The sequence below is a fragment of the Ranitomeya imitator genome, chromosome 5 (assembly GCF_032444005.1).
Source record: "Ranitomeya imitator isolate aRanImi1 chromosome 5, aRanImi1.pri, whole genome shotgun sequence".
NCBI lineage: Eukaryota > Metazoa > Chordata > Amphibia > Anura > Dendrobatidae > Ranitomeya > Ranitomeya imitator.
This window is the reverse complement of record NC_091286.1, coordinates 456582853-456601575: the sequence shown is the minus strand read 5'-3', so window position 1 is coordinate 456601575 and position 18723 is coordinate 456582853. Positions and strand designations below refer to the sequence as shown.

Genomic DNA, 18723 nt, shown 5'->3' with positions numbered 1-18723 from the left:
AAAGAGATATCACTGTCTTCATGAGGTCAGGTGGGAGGACAACACATTGTTTCCTAAGGACTAAACCTCCCCAAAAATTAAAGGTCTTAAAAGATGCAGCACAAAAGAAGAAAAAAAGAGTCAAGTTTAATGATAAATCTGTCCTCGGAGAACCAGTCAGAATGGATAATGTTTGAAAAGGATTTAAAAAACCCAACTGTGTGCAGAAATTAGAGTTTTGCCCCTGAATCATATGGAATTACAGTTCTGGAAGCATGTGCCATGCCTACACAATACAGCCCAGAGGAAGCAGCTATTTCTGTTGGTTTTTATTAAACCAACCAAGCAATTTAATTCTTTTGTTCAGGAGAGTTCTACTTCATTGATTAACAAAAGCAGGGATATAATTTTTTCAGCCTTTTTGAAAAGCCTGAAATGTCAAGCCTTTTAAAGCAGATTATTCTGCCTCTGTGCAGTGAATACAGCCAGAGTAACCTTTTGTCTACAATTAAATATTCTAGCATAAATATAAAAGAAAATCAGAGATGGGAAAGATTGACTCACGAGAGATTGGAGAGGTAGATTCACACACTGATAGTGGAAGCAGCTTGCTTCTAATTAAATATGCCACTGAGTCTCAGAGCATTTGCTTTCAGCAGCAGAGAAGAGAGGCTGCCCAAGAATGGGGAGGAAGAGATATATCACATAATCTGTTTGTCCACACTCCTTCCTTGGGGTTTACGAAGGTATTTTCATTTTTTATTCCTACATTGTCATTTGTTCTGGGTATGAAAGGTGATCTCTCAGGGGCACCAGCCACCTAAGCTGAAAGTTTAGTCTTTCTTGTATACAAACTGAACTGAGTTGTGTTGTGTTTTTTTTATTTATTAGCTTAGTAATTATGCGTTTATGTGACTTTTTGGCTATGTCAGTAACATATTGCATGCGTTATGCATCCTCTTTAGAGAACGTTATCTTGCATTTCTGAATGCAATGACTCCTGATGAAGTCTTTAATACACATTAATACATAGAATGCAATCGTTATGCCAATATTTCACGAGACTTAAAAAAACAATTCATTTCTGTGTCTTGTAAAAGTCATTGGCCACATGGGGAAACTTTTAACATTGCTTTTGGAATTGTACTATGTATACATGTTGCACCTATGATTGCTATTGTATTTTCTTCTTTTATATATATATATATATATATATATATATATATATATATATATATATATATATATATATATAGTGAGACCAGTTACTATGTATCTCAGGTTTATCTAAAATGATACCTGAAGGTGGTGAAATTTATATTCATTTTTTTCTTCTCTTTGCATGTGTGCCCAACTTTTTCCATACTTAATAAAAGTTGTTGGTAGGATGCTTGTAGTCCACATCACAGGGATATTGGTGGAGTTTTCTTTATATGCTATTATCTAACTGAAATCTGATTTCTCATATACATGCAATACAGAATATTAGTACTAAGTATGTTAATTATTAAGATATATGGATTATTTGCAGACTATAAGTGAACATAGATGTTACTGTTTTGACAGACTATTATATCTCATATGATTCATATAATTTGTACAGCTCCATTTGTGTGCGCTGAGTTATTCTATACAATACCTGCCAGTACCGTATTTCTATTAATTAGAACTTGACATTACTCTTTGCCTCATGACCCCTGTAGTCACTGTAATTATTTAGCTCTATTAATTCCATCACAATTACATTTCTTTGTAGTTTTGTAATTGCTGTTTATTTTTCTTCTGTATTCAATGGGATCATGCTAAGAAATATTGGCTATATGAAAATGGTTTGTATTGCTGTACTGTGTCAATTCAGTGAAATTTCTTTTTGATGAGAGCCTTTGTCATATAAAAGAAGAACGGTTGTACATATCAGTAAAATCCTGTATTAAGAAGGGCAATGGTTATTGGTTCCTAAATCAATATTGTACTATTTTTCTTCTACATTTTCCAAAAATTGGATAATCTTTATTTTTATTCTGCATAAATTGTGTGGCGCTAACATATTTTACATATTTCATAGCACTCTTCTCGACAGTGTCCCATTGTCCCAAATTGGAATAACAGTCTTCTTCACTAGCACCAATTTCATAGACGACTAATTGACCTATAAGTATGTTTTAGCTGGTGGCAGAGTGCATGCTTTGAGTCCTATTAATTGGAAGTACCCATAATCACGTCAGAACTGAGAACTGAGTTTGTTTTATCGTTTTCCGAGGACAACCTGTAGCTTAAACCTGTATACTATTATGACCTTTAAGTGGAAGAAAGTTTAATTGAATAGACAGACATCTATTGTATTCTAGTATCTCACACAATGAGAGTTTGAATGGAAAGTGGAATCTGTGCAGTGTAGAAAAAGCACAAAAATGCCAGTATTTCTCAATATTAAATGCTTTATTGTAAATAACATATCCGTGTTTATTACATATATTAATTGATTTTTACCATTTGTATTCTTATTTGAATTGGTTGATTAAATATATGTTTGCCTTAAAGCACATAGGGCAGTAAAAGCTACATTAGCTATAAATATATTAAGGTTAATGCAAAGCACAATACGTCTTTAACGTTGCATATGTAACATAATATATAAATAAATATTATATTGTACATTAATAAGACCTTACATTAGGTAGTATTTTAGTTACTTATATTTCATTATGTCTCTTCTATAACATTTAGCGTCCTTTGTATTGAGTTTTATTATTTGATAAAAGTCAAAGATGAACTAGAGATGTCTATACAGTAATCCACTATGATTCTCTGTTTAAACCATAGTCTTTATTTCAGGCTATGGTAAACCTGCAATTTTGGGGCCTACAAATAATTAGTGTTGCACTGTGGTTCTCATTTTTTAGTTCCTGAGTGAGCCTAGTAGTTGCGGATTTGTGCACTTCTTTTCTGTTGACACTACACCCTTTTTAACTGGTCTGAAGCCTAAGGGTATGTTCCCATGGTTAGTAAATGCTGTGGGTTGAACGCTGCATACATCAGCAGTGTCCAACCCACAGCATCCTGATGTTACAGCATAGTGGATGGGATTTCAAGAAATCCCATGTCCACTATGCGTGAACTGATGCCTGCGGCTTACCTGCGGACACAGACATGCGGCATGTCTTTCCAGACTGCAGCATGTCAATTTATCTTGTGGAAATGCGAGTCTCCGCAAGATAAATATCACCTGTCCAATATATTGGGACCCGGTGATTCCACACGGTTCAATGTACACATGGGGAATCACCTGTGTTCAATAACCGGCAGCGATTTGGACGCAGCGGAGATGATCTGCGTCCAAAGCGCTGCCAATTACTGACCAAGGGGATGTAGCCTAAAACATTGTAAAAATTGTCACATAAGAATGATGCAACTTAAGGAATACTCCTATTACAATGTTGAGGATTTTTTTTTGTTACTAGAAAAGCATAAGCTTGGACTTGTATGCTTAAAGGAACTGTAAAGATAAAATGTAACCAGCGGGCGGGGATCATCCAAAAGCTACAAATCACTTTCCTGTTCTGAAATTTGAAACCAGTGGTCTCATTGGTTATTATGGAGAACTCATTGAGTTTGATGTTGAGTAGTCTTCCAAATTATGTTTCTAATTTGAATTTTGGAGCTGCTGGATGACCAGAAAGACTATGGCCTCAATTCATTAAGACTGGCGCTGTGTGGAGGAGGGGGGTATGGTAGAGTCAGAGGTGCCTAATTCATTAAGAGAGAAGCAGGCATATATTAAAAGTGGTGTGGCCGTAACTCCAAATCTTATTCCAGTCAAAGTATGCCACAACTCATTATGAATTAGATAAGCTTGAGTCGCCTTGGCCTGTTCTGCTTCAGCTCCACCTACTTTGGCTGAGCTGGCCAAAAATTGACTGACAATATTAAAAGTCGCAAAATCTAACCTTGCATTGCGGAATAATTCTGTGACTTTTCAAAGTGCATTATGCCAGATTTTTGGAATAAACACTTTGATGAATCGTAGTCTATAAATTAGAAAATGCCAATGCACATCTGTGGGTATAGTCCGAGGTCTCATGCTGTCAATTACAATGCCATCTAAATTTGACTAATTAGCTTGTAACTACTGGGCACAGCACAACTGCACAGTGTAAGAAAAGGAACAGTTGGCCTACTCTTACTTTAAATGCCAAAATACAGTTTTCACAAATATTCTCCTGGGCAAATTTGTAATTATTTTTTTTTCTTTTTTTTTTTTTTAAAACAGTTAGCTAGATAGTATTCTAATATAGCTCTATGAGGCCAGGTACCCCCATTGTCAACTAGCCACTCTATTATGGACGAATAAAAGAGAGAAAATAGCATATGGACGGCACTGCCCCAACTAAATCCATAATCTTCAGGAAAGCCGGTACTAAAAAGCTATATCATGTCAGCAACAGCCATGGCAAAAAAGATATCGGGTGCAAAACCATGAAATAACATATGTGTCCCAGGCTTCGTCTACTTCCAGTCCTGTGCTCTTACACAGGGCAGTGTTTCCTATGCCTGCATGTGATAAAGTCAGTGTATGAAGAGGCCATCTAAGTGCATTTTTCAGTAGCTAAATAGGCCACCTTCTATGTCTTTGCATTTGCTTTGACAGGTAAGGAGGCTGGGTTAGTTATTGAAATAGGAAGTCAGTCAGCTTAGACTTAAGGTACCTTCACACATAACAATATTGTTAACGATATCGTTGCTATTTGTGACGTAGCAACGATATCGTTAATGAAATCGTTATGTGTGACAGCGACCAACGATCAGGCCCCTGCTGGGAGATCGTTGGTCGCTGAGGAAAGTCCAGAACTTTATTTCGTCGCTGGACTCCCTGGAGACATCGCTGGATCGGCGTGTGTGACACCGATCCAGCGATGTCTTCACTGGTAACCAGGGTAAACATCGGGTTACTAAGCGCAGGGCCGCGCTTAGTAACCCGATGTTTACCCTGGTTACCATGCTAAAAGTAAAAAAAAACAAACAGTACATACTTACCTACAGCCGTCTGTCCTCCAGCGCTGTGCTCTGCACTCCTCCTGTACTGGCTGTGAGCCGGAAAGCAGAGCGGTGACATCACCGCTCTGTTTTCCGGCTCCCAGACAGTACAGGAGGAGAGCAGAGAAGCAGAGCGCAGCGCTGGAGGACAGACGGCTGTAGGTAAGTATGTACTGTTTGTTTTTTTTTACTTTTAGCATGGTAACCAGGGTAAACATCGGGTTACTAAGCGCGGCCCTGCGCTTAGTTACCCGATGTTTACCCTGGTTACCGGCATCGTTGGTCGCTGGAGAGCGGTCTGTGTGACAGCTCTCCAGCGACCAAACAGCGACGCTGCAGCGATTCGGATCGTTGTCGGTATCGCTGCAGCGTCGCTAAATGTGAAGGGGCCTTTAGTTTAGTCTTGATATATTTGCTTATCTGCCTTGGCGCCAACACTAGGCACACCTGAGAATAGGGCACTGAGATAGAACATGTTCTTTGTTTGAGACTTACTTGAGCCCATATTAATTTATTCATTGCAATTTTAGGCAATTTGTGTTGTTGATGATTTATTGATTAATTTTTATCATTCAACAACTCCAGTGCTGTCAGTCAATCCAAAAAGTTAAGAAGCCATAAACCTGAATGTTTAAGAAGGTGAGGTTTTGTCTTTCTTAGGAGAATTTGTATACATGCCTAATTATTGGGAAAGTATTAGTGTGCAGATTTTTTTAAGCACTTAAATGAAAAATGTAATTTTTTCCATGTCAATTGTCATTCCATCCATGGACTCTGTTAGTTTCTTACTCTATTGATGACCAACTATTTAGGCAATACCAACCAAATCTTCCATTTAAAAAGGGCCTACAAGTTCTCAATAGTGTTGATTGAGACATTTACTGGCTAGCCAAGCAGTGGAGTATTTTGATGCATGCGATGGAGCATTATCGTGCATAAAAATTATGGCTTTCTTGAAAGATGCAGACTTTTTCCTGCTCCGCTGCTGAAGAAACTGTATCCTACAGATAGCTCATCTCTAATAATACCAGCCTATAGCAGATCCTAGCCTCCTCTTTGCTGGCATCTGATTCGAATTGGAGGTCCGTGCCTGTTACTGATCCAGTTACGGGCCCATCCATTCATGTTTCTTGTTCAGTGGTGGTCGGGTTTGGGCCTCCTTTACCTTGGCCATGTCTCTGAGCACTGAACACACTGTACTTCTAGGCACTGCGGCGAAGCTACAGATATGAACTATGCTGGAGGATTTTGGCAAAACGAAAACAAACTGCCCAATAGTTCTGCACACCTTGATAAATGGTGTTGATTTCATAAGGCCACACTCTCCCTTATTGCACAAATTTACATCACCTGATCTTCTTCATTCATTAAACATTCAAGTTTATACAGCTTGGAGTTAGAAAATATGCATACAAATTATATATATATATATGTGTACAGTGGGGAAAAAAGTATTTAGTCAGCCACCAATTGTGCAAGTTTCCGACTTAATAAGATGAGAGAGGCCTGTAATTGATATCATAGGTAGACATCAACTATGAGAGTCAAAATTGAGAAACCAAATCCAGAAAATCACCTTGTCTGCTTTGGCAAGAGTTATTTAGCAAATTATGGTGGAAAATAATTATTTGGTCATTAACAAAAGTTCATCTCAATATTTTGCTATATATCCTTTGTTGGCAATGAAAGAGATCAAACGTTTTCTGTAAGTCTTCACAAGGCTAGCACACACTGTTGGTGGTATGTTGGCCCATTCCTCCATGCAGATCTCCTCTACAGCAATGATGTTTTGGGCCTGTCGCTGGGCAAAACGGACTTTTAACTCCCTCTAAAGGTTTTTTATTTCTATGGGGTTGAGATCTGGAGACTAGCCAGGCCACTCCAGGACCTTCATATACTTCTTATGAAGACACTCCTTCGTTGCCCTGGCAGTGTGCTTGTGATCATTATCATGCTGAAAGACCCATCCACATTTCTTCTTCAATGCCCTTGCTGATGGAAGGAGATTTGCACTCAAAATCTCTCAATACATGGCCCCATTCATTCTTTCATGTACACGGATCAGGCATCCTGGTCCCTTTGCAGAGAAACAGCCCCAAAGCATGATGGTGCCACCCCCATGCTTCACCATAGGTATGGTGTTCTTTGGATGCAAACCAGCATTCTGTCTCCTCCAAACATGACAAGTTTTATTTCTACCAATCAGTTCTATTTTGGTTTCATCAGACCATAAGACATTCTCCCAATACTCTTCTGGATAATCCAAATGCTCTCTAGCAAACTTCAGATGGGCCCGGACATGTACTGGCTTAAGCAGGGGGACACGTCTGGCACTGCAGGATCTGAGTCCCTGGGGGCGTAGTGTGTTACTGATGGTAGCCTTAGTTATGGTGGTCTCAGCTCTATGCAGGTCATTCACTAAGTCCACCCATGTGGTTCTGGGATTTTTGCTCACAGTTCTTGTGATCATTTTGACCCCATGGGGTGAGATCTTGTGTGAAGCCCCAGATCGAGGGAGATTATCAGTGGTCTTGTATCTCTTCCATTTTCTTATTATTGCTCCCACAGTTGATTTAATCACACCAAGCTGCATGCCTATTGCAGATTCAGTCTTCCCAGCCTGGTGCAGGGCTACAATTGTGTTTCTGGTGTCCTTCAACAGCTCTTTGGTCGTCATCATGGTGGAGTCAAACCGGTGCCATTACTACAGGTAACGAGTCGAGGACAGAGGAGCCTCTTAAAGAAGAAGTTACAGGTCTGTGAGAGCCAGAAATCTTGCATGTTTTTAGGTGACCAAATACTTATTTTCCACCATTATATGCAAAATAAATCTTGTCAAATCAGACAAGGTGATTTTCTGGATTTGTTTCCTCAATTTTGACTCTCAGGCTGCTGTCACACTAGCAGTATTTGGTCAGTATTTTACATCAGTATTTGTAAGCCAAAACCAGGAGTGGAACAAATAGAGGAAAAGTATAATAGAAACATATGCACCACTTCTGTATTTATCACCCACTCCTGGTTTTGGCTTCCAAATACTGATGTAAAATACTGACCAAATACTGCTAGTGTGACGGCAGCCTCATAGTTGTGGTCTACCTATGATGTCAATTGCAGGCCTCTCTCATCTTTTTAAGTAAAGATATTGTACACGTCACTCCGTAAGAAAGGTGCCTAGTGAAGGATACCACTACCTTATTACATAAAGGTCAAAAGATCTGGCACTCTTGTAATATGCAAAAATAGTTAATTCTGGTGAAGCAATCCCAAATTTATGTAACTTTTCTGCCTCAAATCTAGACCTTCATCCGACTGGAATTAAAAACAGAAAAGCAATATATCAATAAACATATAAAGAAACCTTATACATGATTATTTCATGTTGCAGGGAAAAATCCATAAAATTCTACAAAAAGTAGCAATACATCATAGTACATACATCCATAATACTAATAATGTGAATAATATAAGCAGTCAGGACCAACTGAATGTCACAGTAATGTATAATATAGTATAATATATACATCTAGAATATAGGTAGCATGAACAAGATGAATGTCACGGTCATGGTATAATCCCATCCAGTCTCAGGATCCCTTTTCTCGGCCCCACCCATAATCGTCTTGTGACTCCATGGACACACCCACAGCCGACTTCCTACATCACCACTCCGGATTTCCACTTCCACCCGGGTTAGGAACGCGGTTTCGTATCGCACATATCCACGCTGCACCTCCATAATACAGTTCAGTTCAGTACATAGTTTTTTTTTTTTTCCCACTTCCGGCCACCAGCCTAGCTATCTTATTGGCCACATCTCTTTATAGTCCCGCCCCTTCCCTTTTTATATGGGCACGCTGACACTATATGGCCAGACAAGCGGTGGATGCTGCGTCGGAGAGCACTGCAGCTCCAGGTAACAGATTTATCTCTCCTTTCAATATCCCTGGCCTTTTTTTTTTCTTTTTTTCCCATTATTATAAGTTGTCACTTCTTATTGCCCCCTTAGGAATCTTCCTATTTGCTCATAGCAGGTTTGCCTACAACAACCACGCTGAACTAATTTTGATATATGTAAGTGTACTAGATTTTCCTATACTACTTGGCACCTACATATGTAGTCCACTTACTTCACTCTTATCTGTATACAGGATCATGCAGCGATTATAATTCCCGTTACCGGCTTTTATTTAATAACCTCCTGGTATGTCCCTTTTTGACCTATTCGGGCACTTCTTCACTTAGTCTTGATTATAGACTCAATAATAGAGATTAGAATTGGTATTGTGCTTGATTCCTAGCTCTGCCAATATATTGTTATGTGATATTATGACCTTATATTGTTTGCTATGTTCTTTGTATATACTTTTGTTATTGTTATTATTTTGTTTGTCATTTTTTCCTTATACTGACACAAATGTCTGTGTTTTTGTAGTAACTGATGAAGGTCACAATTGACCGAAATGTTTTCCTGTATTTACTACAATAAATTTTTCCTGCTGCATCTTACCTAAAGTTGAGTGCGAGGTCTCTTACTATTAATCTATATGGTTTGGGAACCTGTCCTTAGCACCCCTTCTCTAGTAGTGCTCACGGTTAAATTTTCCAGCGTAGTGTCCAGAGACTGGAGGCGCTACCAGGAGACAGACCAGTACACCAGGAGACGTGAAGGGGGCCATAGGAGGGCAACAGCCCAGCAGTAGGACCGCTACTTCAGCCTTTGTGCAAGGAGGAACAGGAGGCACACTGCCAGAGCCCTGCAAAATGACATTCGGCAGGCCACAAATGTGCATGTGTCTGCACAAACGGTTAGAAACCGACTCCATGAGGATGGTCTGAGTGCCCAACGTCCACAGATGGTGGTTGTGCTCACAGCCCAATACTGTGCAGGACACTTGGCATTTGCCACAGAACACCAGGATTGGCAAATTCACCACTGACGCCCTGTGCTCTTCACAGATGAAAGCAGGTTCACACTGTGCACATGTGACAGACGTGACAGAGTCTGGAGATGCTGTGGAGAGCGATCTGCTGTCTGCAACATCTTTCAGCATGACCGGTCAGTAATGGTGTTGGGTGGCATTTCTTTGGAGGGCCGCACAGCTCTCCATGTGCTCGCCAGATGTAGCCTGACTGCCATTAGGTACCAAGATGAGATCTTCAGACCCCTTGTGAGACCATATGCTGGTGCGGTTGGCTCTGGGTTCCTCCTAATGCAGGACAATGCCAGACCTCATGTGGCTGAAGTGTGTCAACAGTTCCTGCAAGATGAAGGCATTGAAGCTATGGACTGGCCCACCCATTCCTCAGACCTTAATCTGATTGAACACATCTGGGACATCATGTCTCGCACCATCCACTAACGTCGCGTTACACCACAGACTGTCCAGGAGTTGGCGGATGCTTAAGTCCAGGTCTGGGAGGAGATCCCTCAAGATATATTGGAAAACTTCTTATTGTTGCAAGTGTAACCCTACTTTAACTCCACAGGTGATGCGCGGGCAATTGCCACCGGGTGTCAGCTGATTCTGACAGCTGACCCCTGGCACTAAGTGCCAGGAATGGTCACGCATTGCTCCCAGCACTTTAACGCCCAGAATGCTGTGATCAAACACAATCACAGCATTCTGAGTGATGACAGAGGGACCACAGCTCCTCTGCCTTTGGATCAGAGACCCCAAGGTGTGACACGGGGTCCCGATTGTTGCCATGGTGACTCAATGTCTTCAGTGCATAATCAGCACCTTTCCATATCATTGCTGAGCTGACATTTTGCATAGTATGGGGATGCTGCTGCATTCCCATACTATACAAGCGATCAGCCTTTAAAAAATTATAGTCCCATAGTGGGACAAAGTAAAAAAAAGTTAAAAATGTTTCTTTAAATAATTGTAAAAATGTTTAATAATTAAAAATAAAAAAATAATAGAAAATCAAAAGATATATATTAAAATATATATTTGAATGACAACAAAACAATATAAGTATTCATATTTGGTATCGTCGTGTCCGCAACGACCCAAACTTTAAAACTGTCATACTAGTTAACCCCTTTAGTGAACACCATAAAAAGTAAATAAAAACAATGATTTATCATCATACTGCTGAACAAAAAGTGAAATAAAACGCAATCAAAATGATGGATATAAATAAACATGGTATAGCTGAAAATGTCAGTTTATCCCACAAAAAATAAGCCACCAATCAGCTCCATCAGCGGTAAAAGAAAAATTTATAGCTCTCAGAATGAAGCGATACAAAAATAAATATTTTTTCTATAAAATTATTTTTATTGTGTAATAGCGTCAATACATAAAAACGATATAAATGATTTATTGCTGCAATCATACTGAACGGAGGAATAAAACTGCCTTATCAATTTTACCACACATGGAATGGCTTTAACCCACCCAAAACAAATTCCTGAATTGCTGGTTTTTGTTAATTCTGCCTCCCAAAAGTCAGAATAGAAAGAGATAAAAAACCCGTTCCAGTGTTTATTAGTGTCTGCCCTTTTTTGGACAGATCATGTCAAGGGTTAACTTTGCTCTGCCTCATTCTGGGTTCAGGTTTGCTATTTGGCTCCCATGAATCTTGCTGGCAGTGTTATTATTATTATTATTATTTATTATTATAGCGCCATTTATTCCATGGCGCTTTACATGTGAGGAGGGGTATACATAATAAAACAAGTACAATAATCTTGAAAAATACAAGTCACAACTGGTACAGGAGGAGAGAGGACCCTGCCCGCGAGGGCTCACAATCTACAAGGGATGGGTGAGGATACAGTAGGTGAGGGTAGAGCTGGCCGTGCAGCGGTTTGGTCAATCGGTGGTTACTGCAGGTTGTAGGCTTGTCGGAAGAGGTGGGTCTTCAGGTTCTTTTTGAAGGTTTCGATGGTAGGCGAGAGTCTGATATGTTGTGGTAGAGCATTCCAGAGTAGGGGGGATGCACGAGAGAAATCTTGTATGCGATTGTGGGAAGAGGAGATAATAGGGGAGTAGAGAAGGAGATCTTGTGAGGATCGGAGGTTGCGTGCAGGAAAGTACCGGGAGACGAGGTCACAGATGTATGGAGGAGACAGGTTGTGGATGGCTTTATATGTCATGGTTAGGCTTTTGTACTGGAGTCTCTGGGTGATGGGGAGCCAGTGCAGGGATTGACAGAGGGGAGAGGCCGGGGAATAGCGGGGGGACAGGTGGATTAGTCGGGCAGCAGAGTTTAGAATAGATTGGAGGGGTGCAAGAGTGTTACAGTGTCAGCTATAGCTCTGTCTTCGGCTTGTGAACCTGACTCTGGAAACCCTTGGTTTGTCCTGCTGTGAACCCTGACTTGTCCTGTGTCTGTTATCCTCCTCTGTCTGCCCTTTCCCTGCATTTGTCTGTTCTGCTTGATTCTCTGATTCTGACCTCCTGGCTTGGCTGTTGACTCTGTCTTGATTTGTCCCTATTGTACCGTATTTTGCTCGCCCTGGTTTACTGATCCCTTGCTACGTCCTGACTATCCGTCTGTCTAATCCTATTATACTGTCGTGCTATCTCGTGCTTTTGACTCGGCTTGTCTGAGCACTCTGTCGCCACTTGGTGGCGTCTGTTCTGCTGTCCTGTGTGTGCAGTCTCACTTTCCTCTCAAGCTCCCCCTGATGGAGGTTGCGCTGTACTGCACTGCAGCAACCTGACATTATAGCTGACCATACATTTAAACGGGATTTTGCATTTTTTTTTCTCTGGTCATGGATCTGCTGCATAACTTGGCGGATCAAGTGTCCAGTCTGACACAGATGGTGCTGGATTTTTCTGTGAAACATCAGTCCCTTGTCACGTCTCATACTCCTTTACAGAAAAAACTGACTGAGACTGTTATGACCATGCAGGGAGACACCTCTCATGTTGTTAGTCTACCTGGTGACTCAGTGGATGCCTCTTTGCACTCTCCTGAACCTACTGTAAAACTCCCAGATACCTTCTCTGGAGAGAGGGAGAGATTTCATACTTTTAAGGAGAGTTGCAAGCTTTTTTTTTCTCTGAGACCTTGATCTTCTGGAGATGAGAGTCAGCGGGTGGGGATAATTATTTCCTTACTGCGGGAGGGACCTCAATCATGGGCTTTCTCTTTACCTGCTTCTGCTCCTGAACGTGTGTCTGTGGATAGATTCTTTGAGGCTTTGGGACTTATCTATGATGAACCGGACCGGGTCAGGGTTGCAGAGGACATGATCATGAGTCTCTCCCAGAATGAACTCACTGCTGAACAGTATTGTTCTGAGTTTAGGTGGTGGTCCACTGAGATGTCCTGGGGTGACACTGCTCTGAGATGCCTGTTTGAGAAAGGACTTTTGGATCATCTCGAGGATGCGCTGGCCCTTCATACGCCACCCAGATCCCTGGTGGAGGCCATGACTCAGGCCATTCGTATGGACCGGAGATTATGGGAGAGAAGAATTATCCAGCATGAGATTCCTATTTTGCCTGTCAAGTCTGAGGAGACTATGGAAGTTGGTGCCATCAATTCCAAGGAGAAGGAGAGGAAACGGTAACGTGATGGGAAATTATGCTTTTATTGTGGAGATCCGGGACATTGGAAGAAAGACTGCCCCTCTTGTCCATCAAGTAACAAGCTGCCGAATCTGGGTGATGGTCTAGGAGGTCATCCAGACTCTCAGGTACCATTTTCATCATTTCAAAAAGTTTTGCTAGAGGTGGAACTGTGTTATGGAGGTGTTTATGCATCCACTTCAGCATTTGTGGACTGTGGATCTTCCATGAACTTCATTGATTATAGTCTGGTGTCCAAGTTAAAGTTATTGACAGTTAGGCTACAGACTCCCATCCATATCGTTGCCATTGATAAGACACCGTTGGCTCAAAATGTCCTAAAATTTGTCTCTGAGGAGTTCCTCCTCAAGGTGGGTTCCTTGCACCAGGAATGAATTTCATGTTATGTTATGTTATGAATAATCTTCCTGTGGGACTGGTGTTGGGGTTCCCCTGGTTGCAGAGGCATAATCCTGTTATAGACTGGGGATCTCATGATATTGTTAAATGTGGTCCTAATTGTTCCAATGGTTGTCTTTCTGCTGTGTGTGTCCGCCATTAGTCCAGAAGGTATTCCGGAGTACCTAAAGGACTTTGGTGATGTGTTCTCCGAAAAAGAGGCTGAGGTCTTGCCACCCCATCATCCTTTTGATTGTACTATCAATCTTATTCTGGGTTCTAAATTGCCCAAAGCCTGTTTGTACAATCTTTCTGGCCCGGAACGTACTGCTATGAAAAACTATATCTCTGATAGTCTACGCAAAGGTCACATCCGTCCCTCTGTCTCACCTGTGGCCGCGGGATTTTTTTTTTGTCAAGAAAAAAGATGGTGGTTTACGTCCATGCCTCGATTTCCGGGAACTAAATAAAATTACGGTGAAAAATACCTACCCTCTCCCACTCATTCCTGATCTTTATAACCAATTGTCTGGGGCTAATTGGTTTTCCAAACTCGATCTTAGGGGAACATATAACCTTATCCGCATTCAGGAAGGGGATGAGTGGAAAATGGGATTTCTCACCTCCGAGGGCCTGTTTGAAAATTTGGTCATGCCCTCTGGTCTCACGAATGCGCCCACGGTGTTTCAGAACTTCAGAAATGATGTTTTTTCTGATTTTATTGGGCGCTTTATGGTTGTATACCTGGATGATATCCTTGTTTTCTCGCCTGACAAGGAAACTCACATTGGTCATTTACGTGCTGTTCTTCACCGGTTAGGGGGAAATTCTTTGCTTGCTAAACCAGAGAAATGTTTGTTTTGTGTCCAGGAGCTTTCTTTTCCGGGGATCATCCTTTCTGTGAATGGGTTTCGGATGGATCCCGGAAAGGTACAGGCCATTGTTGATTGGGTTTAACCCAGAGACCTCAAGGGGTTGCAGCGTTTTTTGGGTTTTGCCAATTATTACCGGAAATTCATCAAGGGGTTTTCTCAGGTAGTCAAGCCACTCACAGATCTCACTCGCAAGGGGGCTGATCTCAAAGTTTGGTCATCCTTGGCAGTTGAAGCATTTATTACATTATAAAAGTGTTTTATGTCTGCTCCTGTATTAGTTCAGCCTGATCCATCTAAACCATTCATTGTAGGGGTGGACGCATCAGAGGTGGGAGTAGGGGCGGTGTTGTTTCAGGGACCCGTTACTTTGACCAACTTAAGACCATGTGCCTTTTTCTCCCAGAAGTTTTCTTCCGCTGAGAGGAACTATGATGTTGGCAACCGGGTGTTATTGGCTATAAAATTGGCTTTTGAAGAATGGAGGCATTTTTTGGAGGGGGCGGTTCATCGGATCACGGTGATTACTGATCACAAGAACTTGTCTTATATTGAAACTGCCAAACGATTAACTCCTAGACAGGCTAGGTGGTTGCTTTTTTTCTCTCGTTTTCATTTTTCAATCACTTTTCGGCCTGGTTCCAAGAATGTCAAGGCTGATACCTTATCTTGCAGTTTTGATCCGATATCACCCCCCGAACCTCCTTCCTCCCTTCTTCAGCACGGGGTGGTTGTTGCGGGGGCATCCTCTGAATTGGAGCAGGAGATTCGAGAGGCTCAGTCTCTTGCTCCTCCCTCTTTGCCTGAAAATAAGCTTTTTGTCTCAGTTCAGTACAGATTGAGGATTCTCCGGGAGTTCCATGATTCTGCTCTTAGTGGTCACCCGGGGATCTCTGCCACCCGGAAAGCTATTGCTAGGCTGTTCTGGTGGCCCTCCATGAACTCTGATATCATTGTGTTTGTGTCTGCTTGTGATACCTGTGCCCGTGCTAAGAGCTCCCATAACCGGCCGGCTGGGGAATTGGTGCCATTGCCAATTCCAGATAGACCTTGGACTCATTTGTCCATGGATTTTATCACTGATCTCCCTCTCTCCAATGGCAAAACTGTAATCTGGGTAGTGGTTGACAGATTCAGTAAGCAAGCGCATTTTGTACCTCTGGCAGGATTGCCTAATGCTGAGACACTATCTAGATTGTTTGTTGAGCACGTGATACAGCTGCATGGCGTGCCTTTGAGTGTGGTTTCTGATAGAGGGGTACAATTTGCGTCCAAATTTTGGAGGGCATTTTGTAAAAGATTGGCTATTTGTTTGAACTTCTCCTCTGCTTACCATCCTGAGACCAATGGGTAGATGGAGAGGACCAATCAGTCACTTGAACAGATTTTGAGGTGTCTTGCTACATCTCAGCAGGATGATTGGTGTTCTTCATTGCCCGTGGCTGAATTTCCATTTAATAATCAGATTAACCAGTCCACGGGCACCTCTCCATTTTTCTGTAACTACGGTTTTCACCCCCATTTTGGTGAACACCCCCATTTTGGTGAATTTTCTAGCCTGGATTCAGTATGTCCAGGGGCTGATACGGCAGTGCAACAGTTGGGGGAGGTGTCGAGGGAGGTCCAGAAGAACATTGGGAAGGCTCAGGGCAAACATAAACTTTTTGCTAATAAGCGACGGTCTGTAGGACCTATATTTCTGGTAGGAGGTAAAGTGTGGTTGTCTACCAAGAAAATTCGTCTAAAGATTCCTTCTGCTAAGCTTGGTCCTAGGTTTATCGGTCCTTACGAGATCATTGAGGTGGTCAATCCAGTTGCCTTTCATTTACGCGTTCCTCAGTCACTTCGGATCCCCAATGTGTTTCATGAATCCCTTCTTAAGTCCTTTGTACCATCTTCCGCTGGACATCCATCCCCTCCGCCTCCAGTCTCTATGGATGGTCAGACGGAGTTTGAAGTTGAACGGATCGTGGATTCTCGTATGGTCCGTAGTTCACTTCAGTATTTGGTCCATTGGAGGGGTTATGGTCCTGAGGATTGATCATGGGTCCCGGCGCGATCTGTCCATGCTGATCGATTGATCTGGGCATTTCATGCACGTTATCCTGGGAAACCTGGGGGTCCAGTGGTCCCCCTTGAGAGGAGGGTGCTGTCATGATCCGTTCCAGGGATTATTAGTGTCTGCCCTTTTTTTGGACGGATCAGGTCAAGGGTTAACTTTGCTGTGCCTCATTCTGGGTTCAGGTTTGCTATTTGGCTCCCATGAATCTTGCTGGCCGTGTCAGCTGTAGTTCTGTCTTCAGCTTGTGAACCTGACTCTGGAATCCCTTGGTTTGTCCTGCTGTGAACCCTGACTTGTCCTGTGTCTGTTATCCTCCTCTGTCTGCCCTTTCCCTGCATTTGTCTGTTGTGCTTGATTCTCTGATTCTGACCTCCTGGCTTGGCTGTTGACTCTGTCTTGATTTGTCCCTATTGTACCGTATTTTGCTTGCCCTGGTTTACTGATCCCTTGCTACGTCCTGACTATCTGTCTGTCTAATCCTATTATACTGTCGTGCTATCTCGTGCTTTTGACTCGGCTTGTCTGACCACTCTGTCGCCACTTGGTGGCGTCTGTTCTGCTGTCCTGTGTGTGCAGTCTCACTTTCCTCTCAAGCTCCCCCTGGTGGAGGTTGCGCTCTACTGCACTGCAGCAGCCTGACACTTGTGCATGAAAATGGTACCAATAAAAACATCAACTTGTCCCATAAAAACAAGTCCTCACATGGCTCTGTGAGCCAATATAAGGAAAAATTATAGCTCTCAAAATATTGAATGGATCCCTTGAGGGGTTTCATGTGGATCACGTCATTCAGAGATTTAGATGGAAATCCCAAAGTAAGTACTCAATGTAGAGCACCGGTTAACTGTGATCCCAAACATTATGTAAAATGTTCCCAATAAAAAACTTCAACTCATTCCATAAAAAAAGCAAGTCCCCACTCAGGTCTGTCATCTGTCAACGGAAATATAGGGGCTTCCACGTTACTGGTAGCACAAAGGCTCTGGAAAAGCAAAATGCTCCATAACCCTCCAAAAGAAATTCAGCAAAATTCTGCATTCCCAAATTCAAATGCCCCCTCCCTTCTGAGCCCCACAGTGTACCTAAACCACATATAGTGCCCACATATTTGTCATTTTTGAAGTGATGAAAGCCTGCCTAACTTATGGGTGCATGTCTCCAAAAGCATGGGCTAGGCATAATGTACAGCATACTGGTCACTACAATGGCAGTTTGCAATTTTCACTGCAATCTGTGCTCCAGGAGGCTAATAGCGCTCTGCTGCTCCCGAGTCTCTCCGTATGGCTACGTAGTACTGTACAGCAACATATGGGGTATTGCCACGTTAGGACGAAATTATAGGACAAATAATGGTGCCTTTTTAGCCACTTCTTGTGTGAAAATTTAAAATCTGTGGCTAAAACACAATTTTGGTGGTAAAAATGTAGTTATTTTTTCTTCACTGCCCAATGATATAAAATTCTGTGACACACCCGTGGTGTCAATATGATCACTGCACCCCTAAATGAATTCGTTGAGAGGAGTAGTTTAAATTGGGGTGACTTATGAGGGTTCTGCTGTTCTGGCACCTCATGGGCTCTCCCAGTGGGACATGACACCTGCAAACTACAATGGTAAAATTTGACACTCCTTGCCTTCTGAGCTTTGCACTGTGCCTGAAAAATATTTCCCGATTAAATGTAGGTTATTGGCACACTCAGGACAAAATGGACCTCAGTTTGTTGTAAAAAAAAAAAATTCCTATTAGCCCTTAGAGAAATTAAAAGTTGGAGCTAAAACAACATTTTTTTCACTGCTCAGTGGTATAAAATTATGTGATGCACGTGTGGTGTCAATATGA

The 18723-nt window shown here is 42.0% G+C and overlaps 1 long non-coding RNA gene across 1 annotated transcript in view; it reads left to right on the top strand.

Annotated features, from left to right (window-relative positions):
* Positions 1-528: 528 nt before the first annotated feature.
* The window catches only part of LOC138638171 (uncharacterized), a 280719-nt gene continuing 262524 nt past the window's right edge, over positions 529-18723 (top strand). The window contains exon 1 of the long non-coding RNA XR_011312460.1: positions 529-725. This is a non-coding gene — a long non-coding RNA (uncharacterized lncRNA). The remainder of the gene's footprint in view (positions 726-18723) is intronic.